The 19951-nt window shown below is 33.3% G+C and overlaps 1 protein-coding gene across 2 annotated transcripts in view; it reads left to right on the top strand.

Moving 5' to 3' along the window:
• Positions 1-1778: 1778 nt before the first annotated feature.
• LOC148277349 (carboxyl-terminal PDZ ligand of neuronal nitric oxide synthase protein) overlaps positions 1779-19951 on the top strand; it is a 623052-nt gene continuing 604879 nt past the window's right edge. For both annotated transcript variants that reach the window (XM_088233001.1, XM_088232999.1), the window contains exon 1: positions 1779-2232. The gene's annotated coding sequence lies outside the window, so the exon portion shown is untranslated. The remainder of the gene's footprint in view (positions 2233-19951) is intronic.

Below are 19951 nucleotides of genomic sequence, written 5' to 3'. Positions count from 1 at the left end.
AACTGATACATGGATCTTTTATGAATTTGCGCCTTTGTGATCAGATTTACAAACGAATATGATGTATTTGTACCTATAGTGTATCAATATTCGTTCGGTGGCGTCGGCGTCGCGGCGCGGCGTTTCATAACGATATACAATATATAATATGTATATCCCAATATCATTATAAAACGCCACGCCGCACCGCTACGCGCCGGTTTTATTTTTTGGTTGTAGGTAGAATATTCGTGGCCGACAAAAAGTTGATATTTTTTCGACATTCTCTTCGTTACACTAAATAATACATTTTGGTAACAGTGTAAATCAATTGATTATATTCAATAACCCATTGAACGATCATTTCGGAGAGTTTTCTTTCATATTAAAATATAAATATTAAGGATTATTTCATGCACTTTCATAATACGATATTATATTAAACTGTAGTCATGGAGGGCGACGAACGAACAAAAGCAGGTGCGTCGTATAATACCTACCTGCAGTCCTATGGTCGGGTAGCGTTGCAAATATCCAAAGTTCGATAAATATCTCATATTAACCGACTGGATTCTTACTAGAGTATTTTAAACATTCATCAGCATCATAATTATTTCCCTTTCCGCACCCAATGGTGCATATGGAACTGTATTGGTGAACATAATACAGCGTATTTCAATCTTCTGTTGGATTATGGGAAGGTAGTCAGTCTTACGCTTCAGGTGACAGTCCAGGAATAATTTTTATTTTATTTTATTTTATTTTATTTTTGCACCACAACAGGCCAGGAGACCCAATTACAGCGGTGAATTACATCACAGAACACCCAGGCTTGAGAAAAATCACATTTAATTTTTGTGTTCTCACCGGGAATCGAACCCGGAACCTTCCGTCTGTGAGTCAAGCGTCTTGACCACTACACCACGGAGGCCGCCACTACACCACGGAGGCCGCCAATGAAATATTTCACTTTAAATGACCTTTGAAATCAATATCTCACGTCCACTCTGCCAGGAATCGAACACAGCACATGATGATGGTAGGTGAAGACGCCAACCACTGCACTACGAGCCAAACTTATCTTTACTCGAGAGTAGTTATCGAGTCGAAAACACCTGTCCAGAGTTCTGGCCCTATTTGATACACTCACCTAAGCACAGAGATTAACAGATATTAAACATAAGTCTTAATTAATTAAAAACAGTTTTGTTATGTTATTATTTGCATGTTGGACTTCTCAGAATTAAAATTATGTATGTACGAGTATTAAAAAAAGTAAAATAAATGTGGAAATTGAACTCGGTGACTAAGTTCCGATTAATCATAGTGAGTGTAAAAGGAGGGTGCTTATTGTTGAAATGTTTCAAGACCTATTCTGATATTTAAGTAGTTACAATTTACCTGTTTATTAGAATAGGTGGAAATTTTCTATAATTATTTATTGAATTGATTACTTTCAAGTATTTTCCATTTGATAATAATTTCTTCTAATAGATATGCTTTACACGACTTTTTTAGTCCTAGAAATATGAGGTACATGTTTTTTAGTTATGTGTACTGAGAAAATATAAACAGACGATCATGATGAAAGATATTATTACAAAACTTGAACCCGAGTACATTTAGAAACAAGAAAAGTATAACGTTCAAGAACAGGGGGTTATTCTCTTTTATAGCGCGGAAAAAAAGGTGCGCGTTGAAAAGCTTCGCTTTTTACTCGTTTCCGTTTTGAGGTTGTTTAATAATAGCGCTTGCGTCGAGAGTTCGGAGAATTGAAGCATTCTGCATTCATTTTCCTTCATTGCCTGCCGGAGACTTGTGCCGGCTGGTCGTCCCTGCAGGGTCACGTTCGTTCGATCAGTGAATCCGCGCTCGGTGCTTTTACACAAAACTTATAAATAACTTTTCGAATCCTTTATTCGACACATGGCTCGCGTTGGTTAATTTGAAGAAGCGCATCATGGATTGGTGATTATTCGGTGTGCAGTTTAATGGATACTTGGTCCACGGTGATTAATCCCGCTAGGAGCTTTGGTGGAGTTAAATAGCATCTCAGAATGTTGCATGTGTACGTATAAATATTGTTCCAGTGAAGTTTGTGAGATATTAGGACTAAAGACGGTGTATTATTCCGGAATAGATCCTCTAAATCGACGAGTGCTTACCAAATATAAGTGTACGCATACATATCATCACACCGAATATGCCAAGTTCTTAGAAACTTTGGCAGGTAAATCAACTTTAATCAAACAGGTGAGTTACGCCTATGCATATATAAACATATAGAGTTATTATTATAAATTATTTTCAATATAAAGGCATCGCTCACTATTTTTTTCCTCGTATACCATTTTGAATCGAATTTTATCGATTGCTCGATTGATTTAGCAAAAACGATATATTAACAAAAGTAGTGGGCATGGGAAGGTGGCTGTTGCGTTAACTTTATCGAGCCCAATTGATTATCCCCGCGCTTTTAAAAGCCATGCTTACTTCCACAAAACCAAAAAAAATATTCTTATAATATGGGAAAACCAAAAAACACTGATTACAATTCATACAAAAGGAGAGTAAAAACATTATCATTATTATTATCATTTTGAGAAGGGAATATGGAAGTCTAGGCATTTACAAGGCTTACGACCTGTCATTGGCTGGTTTACGTGATAAGCATTGTGTAACATTCACCATTTTGCCTATGTTTGAACATCCACATTCCGTCAACTGTTTTATCCGTTGTTTTTAAAACTAAAAAAATAAAACCTTTATTGTTGTAGGTAAGAATCTTTAAAATTATTTCACCTACTTGGCAACGCCTGAAAATACTTTTTGGGTCGTATGGATACTTAGAACCTACTTATGTTGGAGACAACTGATTTTAATCATTAATTATTGTTTTGAAAATACTCTTGCTAATAACTTCTTAAAGCAGTGGTTCCAAATCTTTTTTTGACCAGGGACCACATTCATTTTTTTGTTAGCGTGGACAACAAGGTTCAAGAGAAATAAACTGTGTCCGTCGAAAAATAAACTTTAATAAACACTTTAAACATATTCATTTAAAAATGTATTGAGTAAGTCCAAATGTTTTAGACAGGCTGGATAAGTGGTCACTTAAACTAGCCAATGACAGGCCATAAGTCTTGTAAATGCCTAGGCTCCTATATTCAATTCTTAAAAATGTTTTCCCTCTCTGTTGCAACAAATTCATTTAACTCAAAACTAATTATTTTTAACAGTAATATTTTAATAGAATTTTTTTTTTAATGAAAATTAAACTAGGTTTGCATCAATGTGATTTTCGAGCTTGCAAATTCTGTACAAGTTCGGGAATCCTAGAGCTAATATTATTACTCAAAGCTACACGCATATCCTCATTTACTTTTAATCGATTCCTGGTCTTTTTCTTAAGTAGAAAAAGAAGAGAAAAAGAAGAGAAAAAGAAGAGAAAAAGAATAGAAAAAGAAGAGAAAAAGAGAAAAACTTAAGATAGCTGGAAGCGATTTCTCAAATTTCAGTGTACGAAATTGCTTTTTTACCCCAAAACTTCAGATTCAAATGCGTCCTTACAGTTCCTTTTATTTTGGAATTCAATGAGCTCTTCCTGGATTTCTTCTGCAACTTCTCCAGCACTAGTGCTATAAAGGTTGTCAATCAGTTTTTGGTCAATTTTAGCATCTGTTTTGTTATATTCTGGCTCGCTTATACTCACGGCGAATGGCACTGTTTTTTAAAAATCTTTCGCGCCCCATATTTAAGCTGTAGCGGACCACTGGCACTGTTCGGGAACCAAAGCCTTAAAGAGACGATAACAAGACTTTCTGCCGAAACCAGAACCGAGACTCATCAATTTAAATAAGTCAAAAGTCACTTTATAACGCCTTAAATAAGGCGTTTTTATTGTTAAACCTTACGAGATCATTAAAATAATAGTTAAATAAAATATACAATGAAATATAAGTTATAAATTTGTTTATTTACATGTAACAGTTCTTCAGTGTACGCTATGGGAACATTAACTTATTAACTAAAGGAATTACAAAAATATTAATATTAAAGGTCTTCAAATTTATTTTAACAGAGAGGGAAAACATTTTAAAGAAGGGAATATAGAATTCTCGGCATTTACAGGGCTTATGACCTGTCACTGGTTGGTTTAAGTGGCAACTTTACACACAGAGTAACATTCACCATTCTGAACATTGTTTGAACATCCACATTTCGTCATCTCTTCCATCTGTTGACTTTTGTGAAGTAAAAGAGCTGAAACCTTTATCACGTGGGTGAGATTCACCCGGCTGAACCAAATCACCCACAAGGGAACGCCTGAAAACAATTTTCCAATTTTTATACTTCTTATTTTACCAGGTAGTTAACTCAACAATGTTTGAGTATGTCCAAATGCTTGAAGCCTGGACATACTCAAACATTGTTGGATTATAGGTCTTAGTCACGAGCCATAAGACGCACCCGAGTACAGCCGAACGTAATCTGACACATCTTAACCGCAGGTTTCGGCTGAGCCAAAGTTTCAGCCAATTTTTTGCCGAAACCAAAAATGCGGCTAAAATTTGTTTTATTGGCCGAAACAGAAACCGAAACTTCGGTCAGTCACTATAATCTAGCAACAATATTTTGAGTTTGTCCAAATTTTTGTAGACAAGGACAGGATTCAACTCCCTGGGGAGCTGTTTATATTAACATAGTATTATATTATATTGACATATGATAATATAAACAGCTCCCCGGGGAGTTGAATCCAGTCCTTGTCTACAAAAATTTGGACAAACTCAAAATATTGTTGATAAATTACCTGGTCCATGAAGAAGTATAGAAATTGAAAAAAAAATTTTTTCCGGCGTTGTCTAGTATGTAGGTGAAATAATTCAATTAGTTGAATCTCACATGCATAAATAAAGGTTTCAGCTCTTTAACTTCACAAACATCAACAGATGAAAGAATTGAAGGAATATAGATGTTCAAATATTTGAACATCTATATTCACCATTCTGCCTATATAGGCAGAATGGTGAATGTTACACAGTGTGTAAAGTGGCCACTTAAACCAACCATTGACAGGTCATAAGCCCTGTAGATGCCTGGACTTCTATATTACCTTCTCTTAAATGTTCTTCATCTCTGTTGTAATATGTTACTATAATCTAGATTAACAAATATTTTAATAGATATGAAAATCATCTTAGAATAAGAAATATGGAAGTAATTTTTCTATATTTATTTATTTATACATTTTATTATATTTATATTTTTTTGTTGAAAACTTTGCCTGGCTAACAAGGGTACAAACCCCGTTCTAAGCTAGGCTATTTGAATACATAATTAAAATTAACAAGTATAGTAATTAAGTATATTCTTTTCTATTGTACCTGCTCCGGAAACATGCAGCTTTTAAAAACAACTGGGAGTGCGGCTAGGAATAGCATGCGCCGAATTCAAGAGTGAACGCTGTCCATAAAACGCCTGCTTTACACATGTTCTCCTATACGGATGCGAATAGTGGTACCTCACTAGGGTCTAAAACAGCAAAGTACTGCGTTTTGAGAATAGGTGTCGAAGAATTATTTTGGGAGTGTGGTCATTTGACTTTTTTGATTTATTTCTGCTAGCTTATATTACAATTAAAAAAACAAATATTTACGTTTACTTTAATAACATATCAATTAACATAATCTTAAGGTAAACAGAATATATATTTAAAAATTCATTCATACTCTTTTCATTCTTCATAAATTCAGGCGTCTCTTCATACATTTTTAAACTTTTATAAATAATGCTATTTTGGGATTATGTGTTTTTTGAAATGGCAGCCTTATTTCATTCTTTTTTTGTATTATATTTATGAAAAATAATATTTTACACTGTCTTTAATAAGACAGTGTATTTATTAATATAAAGTATTTGGGGATTTCTCTGTTAAAAAAGTAACAATCGAATGCCCAAATACTGAATAATCCACGTTGACCTTACTGGAATAGAAATCGGAATCTTAAGCGTGGGTGGCAAACACATCAACCACTACACTACAAAGCAGGCTAATCTCCACTCGATTTAATTTTTCAGGGTATTTACCTGAGAATATCAATTTGAAAACGTTCGTCCAGGGTTATAAAATTGTAGTTTTCTGTATATTACTAAATACAATACGAAAAAAAGCATGCAAGTGTACGGTCGTATTAGTTAGTAAAAAATAATAATGAAATGGTTATGTTTTATGGCGTATCATTGTGGAATAGATTTTCATATTAAACCCCTATACTGCCACTCAACGATATATCGTTGTTGTTAATCCGGGCAATAAAAGTCTAACCGGATTGTTGCTGACGTCATAATCCTCTGAAAGGTAAATAAATTTAGGAACTTGCTGTTGCATTTTTCCGTCAGTGGTGTAAAACATTTTCAAAAAACAAAAATAAATTATTATATAATTGATTTTATTTTGCTAGTTACTGTTTTTAAAGAAGTCGAGCTATTAATTTAAATTCACCTCATGAAGTCGCATATATCACGCATACTACCATAACAACAACCATGTCAAAAAGACCCATTTACAAATAAATCAAAATAATTATAAGTCCACTTATTTTTTGTTTTATTTTTCTCACAAAAAATAACACATTAAAGATTTTAAACAATTGTTTCAATATGTCAGTAGAAATATAAATATAATGTGTATCAATTACATTATGAAGATAACTTTTCTATTTGTAATTTTATTTTTGCACCACGACAGGCCAGGAGGCCCAGTTATAGTGATGCATTACATCACAGAACACGCAGGCTTGAGAAAAATCACATTTAATGTTTGTGTTCTCACCGGGAATCGAACCTGGAACCTTCCGTGCGTGAGTCAAGCGTCTTGACCATTTTACCAAGGAGCCCGCTTAAATTAAATAAACCCCGCCTAATTACAACACAATAATATTTATGCAAAGTAGGTACTTGTTTAAGTGTATCAGTTTTATTATTGCACAAATTAGTGAGGGTGAGTATATATCGTATATATATATATTTTGTGAGGGTGTGTGTATATGTGTATGGGTGTGTGAGGGTGTATGTATGTGAGTATTCTACGTATTTGACAATGCGTAGTGAATATAACTACTGCTTTACAAAATTATGACAGGATTAGTTGACTGTACAGAACTACTTAGTTTAATAACAATTCACGTACCAGCCAGGATTTATAGACGGTACCACCTGTTTCATGTACCAATAAACATCGTATGTTAAAAGTGCTTTTTTTCGTAGGACTTTTTCAGTGTACAATACAAAATTGAAAGATATAGATTACACAAACATCACTCTGTCAGATTTAAAATTTACACTAAAAATGCATTATGTAACTTAGTAGACATTATAATAATAAATATGTACATCTCCTTTCCCCTCCTTATCCTCTCTTCAAGCATTCTTGTCCTAATCCCGCCCAATTTACAATAACTTACTGTTCTTAAAAAAATATAAAAAAATCTTTGATTATTGAAAAATATTTACGACTACATGAAAATAACATTTTTATATGTATAAACTTATATGTGTTCATTTAATATGTAATATATTTTCTGTACTAACTTTGTATACTTTATGAAAATCTGTTATTAGTTCTGAGTTTATATACTCTATCTGTTTGTTTACTATAAATATGTATGTAGAACTGTGGATTTCCCAAATAATATAGAATAAATAAATAAATATAAGTAGACTTATTGAACGAATGCTTTTTTAAAAAAACCTTAGATAATGAGGAAACCTATCAACGACCTTATCGATCTGTATAAAATTGTTGAGAACGCTCCGGCCTAAAATTAAAATAAAAAAACATACAAAAAAAAACAAAATTTATGTATTTGTAAGTACTCATACACACACATACATAATATATGATTACATGCATGTATGTGTAATATGTAAATATATAGGATGATTATTTAATAACATCAATAATGAAGTTATTTATTCATATAATAATAACATAAAAAAGGTAAATATAAAAAAATATGTAAATAAATTGGAGTATGAATAATTTTTACAAAACTACCTTTAACTTCTTTTTGTACTGCCATACCGAGTCGTGAAATATATCGAGATCTAATCGTTGCTCATTTTCAGTATAATAAGTAATTGCTCGGAAGATTGGTGAATTCTTTATTACATTTGTTTTATATGAATGTCTTAATTTGAAACAAGGGCGTATGCCTTGTACAGGGAAATGGTACATATAAATTTATTAGGGAAAGTAAATCAAGACAGTCAATTTTGTCGTTGATGATGTTATATAGAAATATCAAATCTGATAAATTTCGTATATTCTGAAGCGTGGCCATAATCGGAACGTTACCATATTTTTATTGGAGTCTTTTAAAAAGTTTATTTTGTATCATCTCTACGCTATTTTTGTATTTAGCGAATTGTGGACTCCATATGGGTGACGCGTACTCCAGCGCACTTCTGCATCATGCATTATATATTGTTAGGAATGTGTTCATATTTTTAAATTGTTTACTTATCCAAAGGATGAACACAAGCATTTTAAATGATTTATATGTTTGTTAAGTAGCAGTTTCTAGTCAAGAATTTTTCAAGATCCCTACATTGAGTGTAAGAACCAATGTTTTCATTAGGTTTTACTCGTAAATAAGAATTAGATATTTTATTCGATTTTCAAATAAATGTCAATGAGAAGCATTTGGGCGTATTAAGATATAAATTATTTTTTTGTACAATAGTTCGTAAGACAATCCGAATCCTTCTGCAAAGCTTGGTAATCAGATTCTGAGCAAACAGATTTGTATATTTTCATATTATCCGCAAACATCAGAAACTGACTGTTTTAGAAATATTTTCCCATATCGTTAACAAACAAGATGAAAAGCAAATGACCAAGGTGGGAGCCTTGCGGTACACCAGATACGCATTTTATTGAATTCGATAAAAATCCCTTAACCATAACTATTTGGTGACGGTTATTTAAATATGATTGTATCCATCTTAAGAGATCTCCATGCACACCTTGCAACTGGATTTTTGAAATTAGAAGTAAATGATCCACAAGGTCGAACGCTTTAGAATAATTGGTATAAATAACATCAATTTGTAACTTTTGGTCCATGTACTCATGTAAGAAGCTTGTAATTAAATTATTGTAATTTGAATTATCATGCTTATTATCACTTTTATGTATAGGAGTTACACGGGCAGTCTTCCATTCTTGTGGAAATACTGCCTCCTTGAGAGACTTGCAAATTGTAGAGCTGATTGGGGGAGAGGTTAGTGTACCAGCCAATTCATCATTGCCAGGGCATTTTGAAATCTTTATTTTTGACAAATATTTCAAAGTTGTATCATCGTAAATGGCCATAGATTGTATTAAATTGTAAGATTTAGGATAATCGTTTATTTCTTGGGAATGATTAATATTACTACCAGTGTGTGTATTTTGATTATTAAAAAATACGGAGGCAAAGAAGTTTGAAAACAAATTAGCAATAGCAATTCCATCTTGTGCAGTGACATCACCATAATTCATCGGGTCAGGAATCACTGGTGAATTTTTTAAACTTTTAACATGAGAGCATAATTTTTTTACATTTTTCTGAATCCCAGATTTGACAGAAGAAATATAGTTTTTGTACACATGAGTTGATATTCTTTTATATTTTTCGCAGTAATGAAAATGTCAAATAGCCCACAGAATTATTAAACCGTTTAGATCGTTTAAGGAACTTAAATTTTTCCGTTTTTATTTGCATATGAGGCGGTGTATACCACAGAAGATATTTCGAGACATGTTTTAATTTTGTGGGTATCCGTAATCTTAAGATTTTCAATCAATATTGGGCAAGTTGTAGTGCCCTATTACAAGGAAAATATCTTCAGGGTGGTTTATTGTCAGTTCACATATTCTATCTGTATGAGATTATATTAGACATTCGGCCTAAGGACCAATCCCTGGAAGGTAGGAACAACATAGACCGATTTTTAAGCAAGACTTACCGAGTTCGGGTGGCACTAAAGTTGGCTAAATTATCTTCGGCATCAGTTTTCCTCGAGTTGTGCAATGATACGTTATAGTGTTCTTTTATTGCTATCATTACCCCTCTACTAGTATACCTACTTATCGAATTTAGCTGTGTCTCTATCAGTGGCGGCCACTGGCTAAACAATATGACGGTTCACAGTGTGTAACTTATGCTTTTTCCCTAAGTGCCTTATAAGGATGATTTTTAACCTAGGCTATTTCAGATATCATTTTTCAACATTCCACATCAATTTTCTTATTATCTATTGTAGAGATTGTTTCAATAGGAAAAATATTCATACAAATTAAACGTACTTATTTTTTGTAGAAAAGCTCAATTCGTCGTTCTTTTATTTCCGAACACTTCAATTACACGAGAATTAAAATCCAGTATGGTCTGAATTCATTTTCTTTCGATAATTTAGCACTGACAATGCGTTGAGACGGTCCTGTGACATTGTGTTTCTTCAAAATGTTTTAACTCTCTTTAATGTGGAAAAACAATGTTCGTTTTTAACAGAAGTCATGGGGATTGTACAAAATAATTTTACACATTCGGAAAAAGACTTTCCAAAATCGTCTCGATCGTAAATTGTAATTTCATTTTTTAATTTAAATTTATCCAAAACATCGTACGTCTAAACGAGAGTTTTGAAAACATTTTTAGGAAAATCGTAACGATATTTTGCAAAGTTTTCGCAGAAGAACAATTGTGCAGTAATTAGATGGTTATACAAGTCAAATCTGTGTTTTATTTGAACTCAAATAATAACACATACTTCTTTGCAAAATGTGGACAGTAAAATGTGTGTAGTGGTTTTAATTATTTTACTCGGAGGCTCATCAAATTCATCTGAAAATTCGCGTAAAGTTTGTATAGGCATTTCAAAATCAGATTTATATTTCTTAATTGACAAAGGGTCTATGTTTCGTTTTTGAAGTTGTTGAAATAAAATGTAGCATTGTGGTAAGATTTTCTGGGAAAAATTCAACCAGTATAAAAATGACTTGTCTTTTAAGTAGCGTAATAACATATTGGCTTGATTTATTGTTGAGATATCATTCTTATTTGATTTTAAAATATGATCCATACACTCAATTAACAAATCGGTGAACGTATAGATGGTTTTGACTGTTCTTGAATAAAAATTCCATCGTGTTTGTGGTGCTGAGGGAATTTTTTTGTTAACTTTTTGACTGAGAATTTCAGTACGTTTAGGCGAACTGAAAAAAAAATTAGGAATGCTTGTAGATTAGCGAAAAATCGTTGAAGCTCATTATTTTCAGACCTAGCATTCCGAATTATTAAATTGAGTTGATGCGCGTAGCAATGAACATAATAAGCCTATGGAAATAATTGGCGATTTTTTTGCTTGTACGTAAATAAACGTAAAAAAGATCGATGTGTTTTTACCTTTTGAGACAACTGAGTTAAATCTTTAAAACCGTTTACTGCTCAAATCGAACCACCGTCGTAAATTAAACACGGAAAACAAAAAAAACTATTTAGTTTATAACATCCCCATAGCCAGAAAGCTTTCTTTTATAAATCAAAATTAAAAGAACGAACTCAACTTTTATTTTTTGACTTGCACTGTTGTTTAATTTCTAAATTTTAGTTTTAGGCGGACCATGAGTTTTAATTGCGAGTTTTTTGATCAAATGATAAATGATTTTTTAAAATGTATTCTACATTATAATTATTAATTGCGCTAATAACTGAATCTTAGTTAGTAACTGATATGAGATAATGTCTTTGATAAAAGGATTTTTTTATTTCTATAGGTTAGTTAATCACTGTTATAGACCGTAAAACTCAAAGCCACAACACTAGTTAAAAGTTTTCAAAAAACTGTTGTTCAATCAATGTTCATTGTTATCATAATATTCAGACAATACTCGTATTACACATTTTCACAAAAAAAAAAAACAAATTAACAATAAAACCTTAGTACTTTATTTTAAAACAAACTCGCAAGCCACGAAATTCAGAAACGTAAACAGATAAACAGATAAGATAAATTGTCATCGGACTTATCGGGCATTTCCGCCAATATTCGGGAACGCTCGTAAGGGTTAGAGCGCCGCTCAGATACTCGAGATCAGGGCAAAGGAGATCGTATGGAAGTATCTCTGTCTCACGATCCAGCAACTTCACTCTTTCTTCTTATGTGTTTCATAGGACCCGTTTGGTGCGCCCCCTAAAGCGCACCGTGATGAATTGGATCCTAAAGTATGACCATTGACTCATATTAGTTCGCGCGTTTGTTGATAAAAATACTCGTATTTTTGTCAATATACATATTAATCCAAATTTTTTAAATATTTGTTTACATTAAATTTTCATCCATGCATATAAGTATTTTATATTTTTTGAAGTCATGTTTGCGGATATGTGCTTTAAGTATTGCGTATTATTTCACCGGTTCAGCGCTTCATTGCACACATAGACCGACCGCCCTTGGTCTCTATGTATCCTGTGAAGTTGTAGCGAGAGTCTATCAATTCTTCATCATTTGTACTATTTAACAACCATGTCCCTATTATGCAAATAATATCAAAATCATTGGCTAGAACATTATGTGAGAATTTGTATGTTTTAGAGCGGACGCCGCGAGCGTTCTGATAAAAAATATGTAATTTTGACTCTGTCATTGCTATAAAAGTGATAGTGTGAGGTAGCTTCGCGAAACTTCATAAAGGTCATGATTAATAAATCCACCATGCGAAAAAGCGTATAACAGTGATGTGTATGTGTTAGTGTGTATATGTGTGTGTGACATGACAATTACTAATGTAAATCAGTCTATAAAAAATATTAATCATAAAATTAGGAAATATTTTTTCAATTGAGATATGCTGTATTTGTATAGGCTTGGAGGCATCGTCTTTTCTTTATAAAATTTGCGTCTCGCACCCATAAAAAAGTAAAATTATATTGTCTTTTGAACTCTTTTGCTGCCCTTAAAATAATTTTATTTCTTCTGGTTAAATGTTCGTTTACATATTTGTTTCTTTCAATCTGGGATAATAAGGCGCCTATTTTAAGTTGATTTGTTTGTTTTATTTTTACTGCGACCAATAGTTCAACTTTTTACTTTTTTGTTTTAAATCTGATTAGCACACCAAAATCATTTTTATCATTGTAAAGATTGATTTGTGAGCAAAATGGAGATCTTTTGGCAGAAAAAATATCCTCTTCCTTTACACTGCAGCCAAAGGATGTAGCTATGCTGCAGAAAACGTTGCGAAGATTAATTGAAGTGTCTTCAGGAATCCCCCGTATTTTTAGGTTATTTATGTAATTGGACTGCTGTGCTGCCGAGTTGAATTTCTCCAATGATAACATTTTTCTTTTTAGTTTTTCATTTTCTTCTTCTACTTTTGTAATACGATTTTCTATATCAGCAAACTTTGTCGGTCATATTGTTTTTAAAGTTTTCAAATGCCTGTAAAAGTTTTTGCATCTCCTCTCCTTTACCTTTTTACCCGTCGATGATGTTTTTCTTTATTCCGTCATAGTCATCTGCCTTTCGTCGTACGTCTAATTGTAACCCAGAGTTTCATTTGACAAATTTTGATTTGCTGAAAACAGTTGAGGCGAAGTAGGAGTTGGAACGTTGTTGATTTTTGAAAGAGCATTTTTTATTTGATCTCTCTTTGGAACCGTTTTTATTTATTTATTTATTTACTTAAGTTAGTTAATATTACATTGTATTTTAACTAATATATTTACAATTATAACAAATACTTATTAAATATTTCTTAAATAACTACATTATTACAATAAACATAACATTTTTTTTTTAAATAGGTAAGTTTTCTTTCATTCTTCATACTTTCAGGCATCTCATCATACAGTTTTAACCCTTTATACATTAAGCTATTTTGCTATTTTGGTTACAACAATAAAATCAGTAGTCATTCAAATAATTTCAAATTACATTTTAAGGTGGTTTTAAAGTAATCCAAGTCTTGTGAACACTTTCACTGATCCCTTTTATTGGTTCCTACAACAGATATATTAAATACCTATTCAGTGGTTCCCACTAATTGAGCGATAGCAATGGATTGTCAAGTGTTTCAAACTGTTGCTTTACTGTCTTTTACTGTAGGCGGAAATAAGGTACTTGTTTAATATTATTTTGTTGTATGGTTATTTGTTAGTATTTAAAACAGTCGATCTTTGGAAATAGCTGAAACTGTGTTTAAACTGTTACTGGTCAGGTTTCTATAAATAACAGTTTAAATGTGGGTGAGCAAAACTGTAGCCAACCCCCCTCCCCCCTTCACCCATGAAAACTGATTCAGCAATAATTGCTTGTGCTAGATTTTTTAGAATTCCAAATTCAAATATTTTTTGCATTAAAGCCATTATATATTTTTTTTCAAAATCAGTTGGTCATTTTTTTTTCATCGTTTGTTCCTGCTCAGTTATTTTTATAAATTTAATGATAGATGAGTTGAAAATTCGCATTATTTTCAATAAGGGTTTTGTCGCTGTACTACTACAGCGCAAACGGTACGCAATATCAATGATGTATACGAGCTAAACACGCAAGCGAACGCACCGCACATTTTCGGTTTGATCGCTTTCGGAACTTTCGACCTCAACAATTAACTCCGTGGAAAACAGGAGACTAAGGTTAAAGACGAAGAATTGAAAGCGATAGCGAAAGCGGATGCGTATCAGAGCTAGCGGCAGCTTTTAACATATGTGACAAAACAATATTGAAGTATCGTTTACACGTAAACAAAACAATGGATATGACAACATTGTCTTGTCCCTGCTCCGTGAACAGCCTCGACCGTGCAGGACGGAGCCCTGGGGTAATTCAGCCGCTGTTCACACGTGAGCACTACGGAAATGAATATACGACGGCGGGGGCGTCCATTACGAGCGAGTTCACGTACTGTTTATTTTATTTTTTTCCAAGATGTATTAGAATTATTAAAAGACAAACAAAAGAATTAAAATGACTTTTTCCTGCCGCCATTTTTAGCAGAAAAATGCGCAGGGTCGACCCGAACTCGCTATTGTCATAAAGTCCTGTCCGCACGCGGCCACACAAAGGCAATGCGGCCGCGCGCAATAGTGGGGTCAATAATTGTTCCGCAAAAATTTCTCGGAACAATGCCCTGTCCTACAAATTGCTGTTTAAACACGAACAATGGTCAAGTGGACAGTTTTGTATTGTCCACGTGTAAATGGTCTTTAAGTCATTTACAAAAAGTCGGCAAAGTATTGAAGCTCGATAAGTTGGTCCGCATGAACTGAATGAATGCCAAAGGCAAGCTCACGTCGATGGCTACGTTGCTTGCCTGAACAGAGAATAGAGTCCTATCACGAAGGAGTTGGATCGTCGCTTGCGAATATATCTTGTACGTCACCACAGTGGTTGGATAAATGGGCTCCAGCCAAACAAGCCGAAAATGAAAGATCACCCAATATAATCTTATAGTAACCGTGTGGTGGTACTATGTTGGGGTTCTATAGCTTCACAAGATCTAGCCGAACTGTATCTGCAGACGTATACTATCAAGAATTGCGGACAATGATGGAGAAGCTCGCAGTAAAATAACCGAAGCTGGTCAATCGCTTTTCGCTACTCCTGCTTCACGACAATATCCGGTCGCGCACTTCACGGCAGCACTTGCTCCAACTGATTACTATTGTTTTCATCAACTACCACCTACTATTAAGTATGGCAAAATGGTATAGAATATAGTGGACAATATGTACTATAATTTATTCAATGCATAAATTTCATTATTTAAAAAATAATAAATCTATACTATACGGCAACTTCATAGGTAAGCACATAATAAAGGATGAACCACGGGAGTCACATTAAACGAAATGTCCAGGAAACAAGATTTGGTTTTTGAGTGAATTTCCAAAACATCATAACTTATGAACCAAATGAAATCACTTTAACTCAGTATTAGGAACTTTTGGTGTAAAATAATTATTTTCTGATAGTAGAAGTACTTTCTTAAAATAGCGCATCTGGGACTATTGATGATTTTTGAATCAAAACCAACTAGATTTATATTTGAAAAAAAAAAACAAACATTTTTACGACGAAAGAAGACAAGTATTTTATTCGCGTATAAAATAGCTTATAACGATAATTTCTGCATTTTTAACTTCGAAACGGTAGAAAGTGGACTTCCGTATTTTATCCTTTAAGGTACAGATAAATACCAACATAATTCTTCCGGACGGGAAAAAATAGTGTTTTCTTAAGACTTACAGGCAAAATTTAAAAAAATCAGTGACCTACACAGCAGGCAACATCAACGACGCATTTATTTGTGTTTCAGTCGCTCGGTTAACCTCCCCCAAAAATATCCGAGTCAACGTTTCACTTCTTGGACTTATTCACGGCCCAGAAAGAATCTGTTGGTACGCGGTGCCTCCTAAGATGTTTTAACTTCAATTAATGCATATTTGGGATTATTAAATAAACGAATAATAATGATATAAAATATTTTTCATTTTAATACGTCAACTGTGACAATATATTTATCCCGCCACAGGCACAGGTGTAGTTTGGGCTGAATGTCCAAAATGCCTTTGGGAACGTAATCAACGCGCGTGACGTCACCGAATTGTTATCTGCGAGAGTATCCTTTTGTCGGTCATTTGAAATGAGCATATTTCAAATCGTACTGTGAAATACATCCGTAACACGACACACGACTAACAATCACGTATGACAGTGCCCCGTGTCCCGGATTTTTTTATCTTTCACAGCACACCGACGCGACGCGACACGACGCTTTCTACGAAATTTCTGTAAAAAAATTATAATATCTACTGACATTTCATAGAAATTACATTTACATATTAACTCAAATTAAAATAACTTTGTCCGTAGGTACAAAATATGTTTTAAACCCGAACGGCACACTTGGTAGCGTTGTTTGTAACACTGCTCGAAATTGCATGATTAGTTATTTCGATACCGAGTCTAAAGCGTGTAGATCGAAAATTCGGCCCACGGTAAATGTTATTGGTCCAAATAATGAACATTTCATCGATCGTCCGAGCATATGGTGTTGACAAAGGGCTTCCAAGCATCTCTGTCAACTACCAGCTCCTGTGCATCCTCCCAAGTCAGGTTCGCGTCCTGTAGTTCTGACATTGAAATGCCAACAACAGTCAGCAGCGGACCTTGTAAAGTTATCAATCGTGATGCATTATGTAACTTAGTAGACATTATAATAATAAATATGTACATCTCCCTTCCCTTCCTTATCCTCTCTTCAAGAATTCTTGTCCTAATTCCGCCCAATTTACAGTAAATTAATGATCTTAAAATAAATATTAAAAAAATCCTTGATTATTGAGTACATGAAAATAACATTTTTATATGTATAAATTGTATGTATTTATTTGATATGTAATATATTTTCTTTACTAACTTTGTATACTATATGGAAATCTGTTATTTGTTCTGAGTTTATACACTATATCTGTTTGTTTACTAAATATATGTATGTAGAACTGTTGATTTCCCAAATAAAATTAAAAAAAATAAGGTTCTGAGGAGAAATCCGCAGTATATGGTGCAGACGATCGTATCGCCTCCGCTGCGTCCGTTTTATTTTTTATTTAGCTTCACAAAGTCAAACCTCTGCATAGCCAAGATCCTTCTTTTATTCATCCGGCTTGTTAAATATACATACATAATACTTACTACAACTTCTATCCTAAATGTATTATTTATGCTTCTCTGTGATAGCTGGCGTCTACACAAAATATTTTATTTTTTCTTCTTCTGTTGGAGAAATGCACAATTAGGAAAGAAAGCTAGAATATTAAATTTTATGAGGAGGGTGAGCTAAGAAATAGCCCGAATTATATTGCAAGAAAAAGTTGAAGGAAAACGAAGGAGACGCATCTCCTGGCTGGCAAAACCCAGAAGTGTGATTCCCCTTTAATCCTTATTCAGAGCGGCTGCGGATGTAAATAAAGTCTCCATTATAGCCGGCCATCCTCCACCAGTGGTAATTCAGTTCAGATTCGCACATTCAGTATCAATTTTTATAATCTAATTGAGCGAAAGTTTAACATTTCTTTACAAAAATATTTAATGAATCTTTAAACGGATAATTACAATTAACTCGGGAACAAGTTAAGTATTGATTAGGCTGCGGCTGGGCCAAGCCAAAGCTCAAATGATACTGTCGCGACATTTTCAAATAGTCTAGAAATTTCAGACTAAAAATTGCACCAATGTTGGCAAGCACTTTTGTGTTAAAGTGTTATTATAAATGTAAAATTTATTAAAATCCTACACAGAAGCTTTCTAAGTAACATTTTGTTGCGTTCACTTTTCATTGAAAATTAAAGAGAAAATTGTTAAAAATATTATAATGCATAGTTTGCATAGTTGGAATATAGCTATTTAAAAATAGATTTTTAAATTTTCTGTCGACCTCATGATGTAATGGTAAGCGCATTTGCCTACCATGCAAGAGGTCTCGGGTTTGATTCCCGACTTGGTTGATATGAAATATTATTACGCGTGTTTGGAAATCTGATAAACAAACAGTATTAAAAATGAGAATTACGATTTAGTTGACAGTCATTGGAAGTAAAGAATCAGAAAATTTACTAAGGATAGTGATCTAAATATTAAGCAATTATATTGAATCTCTTAAAAATCTATTGTATTTTTTTTAAGGTATATTTTAAAATTTTTATTTTATATTAACGTTTGTATGTATATTTTTTTCTCTTTTGGGCTATAATTGTTTTTCTATTCTTCAAAATTATTTTTATTTATGGGAAACATATTCGATAATCATATTTGCCGCAACAAATCTGTTTCTTATAACATGCATTTGCCCATATAGGAACCGACTGCAACATTAGGCATACTAATATTTCTGGCATATCAACCCTTCATATACTGAGCCTACTCCCGGTATAAGAAAAAATAGCTTATTTTGAGTGTTTTTGTGCCATTTTAATAAATAAATAAATAAATAAATAAATAAATAATTTAAAAGCGTCATTTTACACTAGAATATTTCATAGTCCCTAGACTGGTTCCTGAACTGTAAGACTGATCACCTTATTTTCATGTGATCAAGATATGCTGCAATTGGTGTACAATGCAGTGCCCTATGTACCACTAGGTGCGGAAACAGAATGATGATGTTGATTATCAATATGTATAGCCGGTAAATGGGTATTAACTAAAGATGACACGGATATCCGGTTAATAACCGGTATTCGGATTATTCAATATCTGCTACCCGTCCGGATATTTGCTGCTATCTAGCCGGACTCTAGTCTGGATATCTGCTAAGTAAATAAAACGTTATTTAACTAAAATATCTACATAATGTAGTCATCAATTTAGTTTTTCAGTATTTGTTAGTAGTAAACGATTGCGCCCTTTGTATACAATACCTGATTCAGAAATTGTCTCTTACGACTCTATCAACAAGTAACAAGTTGTGACGTACGAACGCGCCCGAAACGCACACATCTTGCGCCGGATATGCGGTTCTCTGGCCAAAAGTCTTGCCGAATATTCAGTATCCGGCCAAATCACTATCCGTTAGTCTCTAGTATAAACATATTTACCACATAAAGTATTATAATACATTTGTTATGCCATGTACTTCGGAACAGGAAGTCCGTGGTTCAAACCCCGCTTTACCTCGACTTTTTTCCAAATTTTTAACACAGTTTTTTTACGTTTAAAATAAAATGACCCAAAAATTTAAATACTGTACTTAGGTAAATCATCATCATTATTTCTTTATCCACATCCGGTTGTGCACAGTGCACTGTATTGGTACTCCAATTGCAGCATAGGTATTTTGATTTTTTTGCATGGATACACTTCGGGTGCCAGTTAAATATTATTGTCCAAAAAGTGTATTTCTTCTTCATCTTCTGAGGGATTC

This window comes from Micrasema longulum, unplaced genomic scaffold (genome assembly GCF_059751315.1).
Source record: "Micrasema longulum isolate JH-2025_06_02 unplaced genomic scaffold, ASM5975131v1 h1tg001048l, whole genome shotgun sequence".
In the NCBI taxonomy this organism is placed as follows: Eukaryota; Metazoa; Arthropoda; class Insecta; order Trichoptera; family Brachycentridae; genus Micrasema; species Micrasema longulum.
This window is presented reverse-complemented; position numbering and strand designations above follow the sequence as displayed.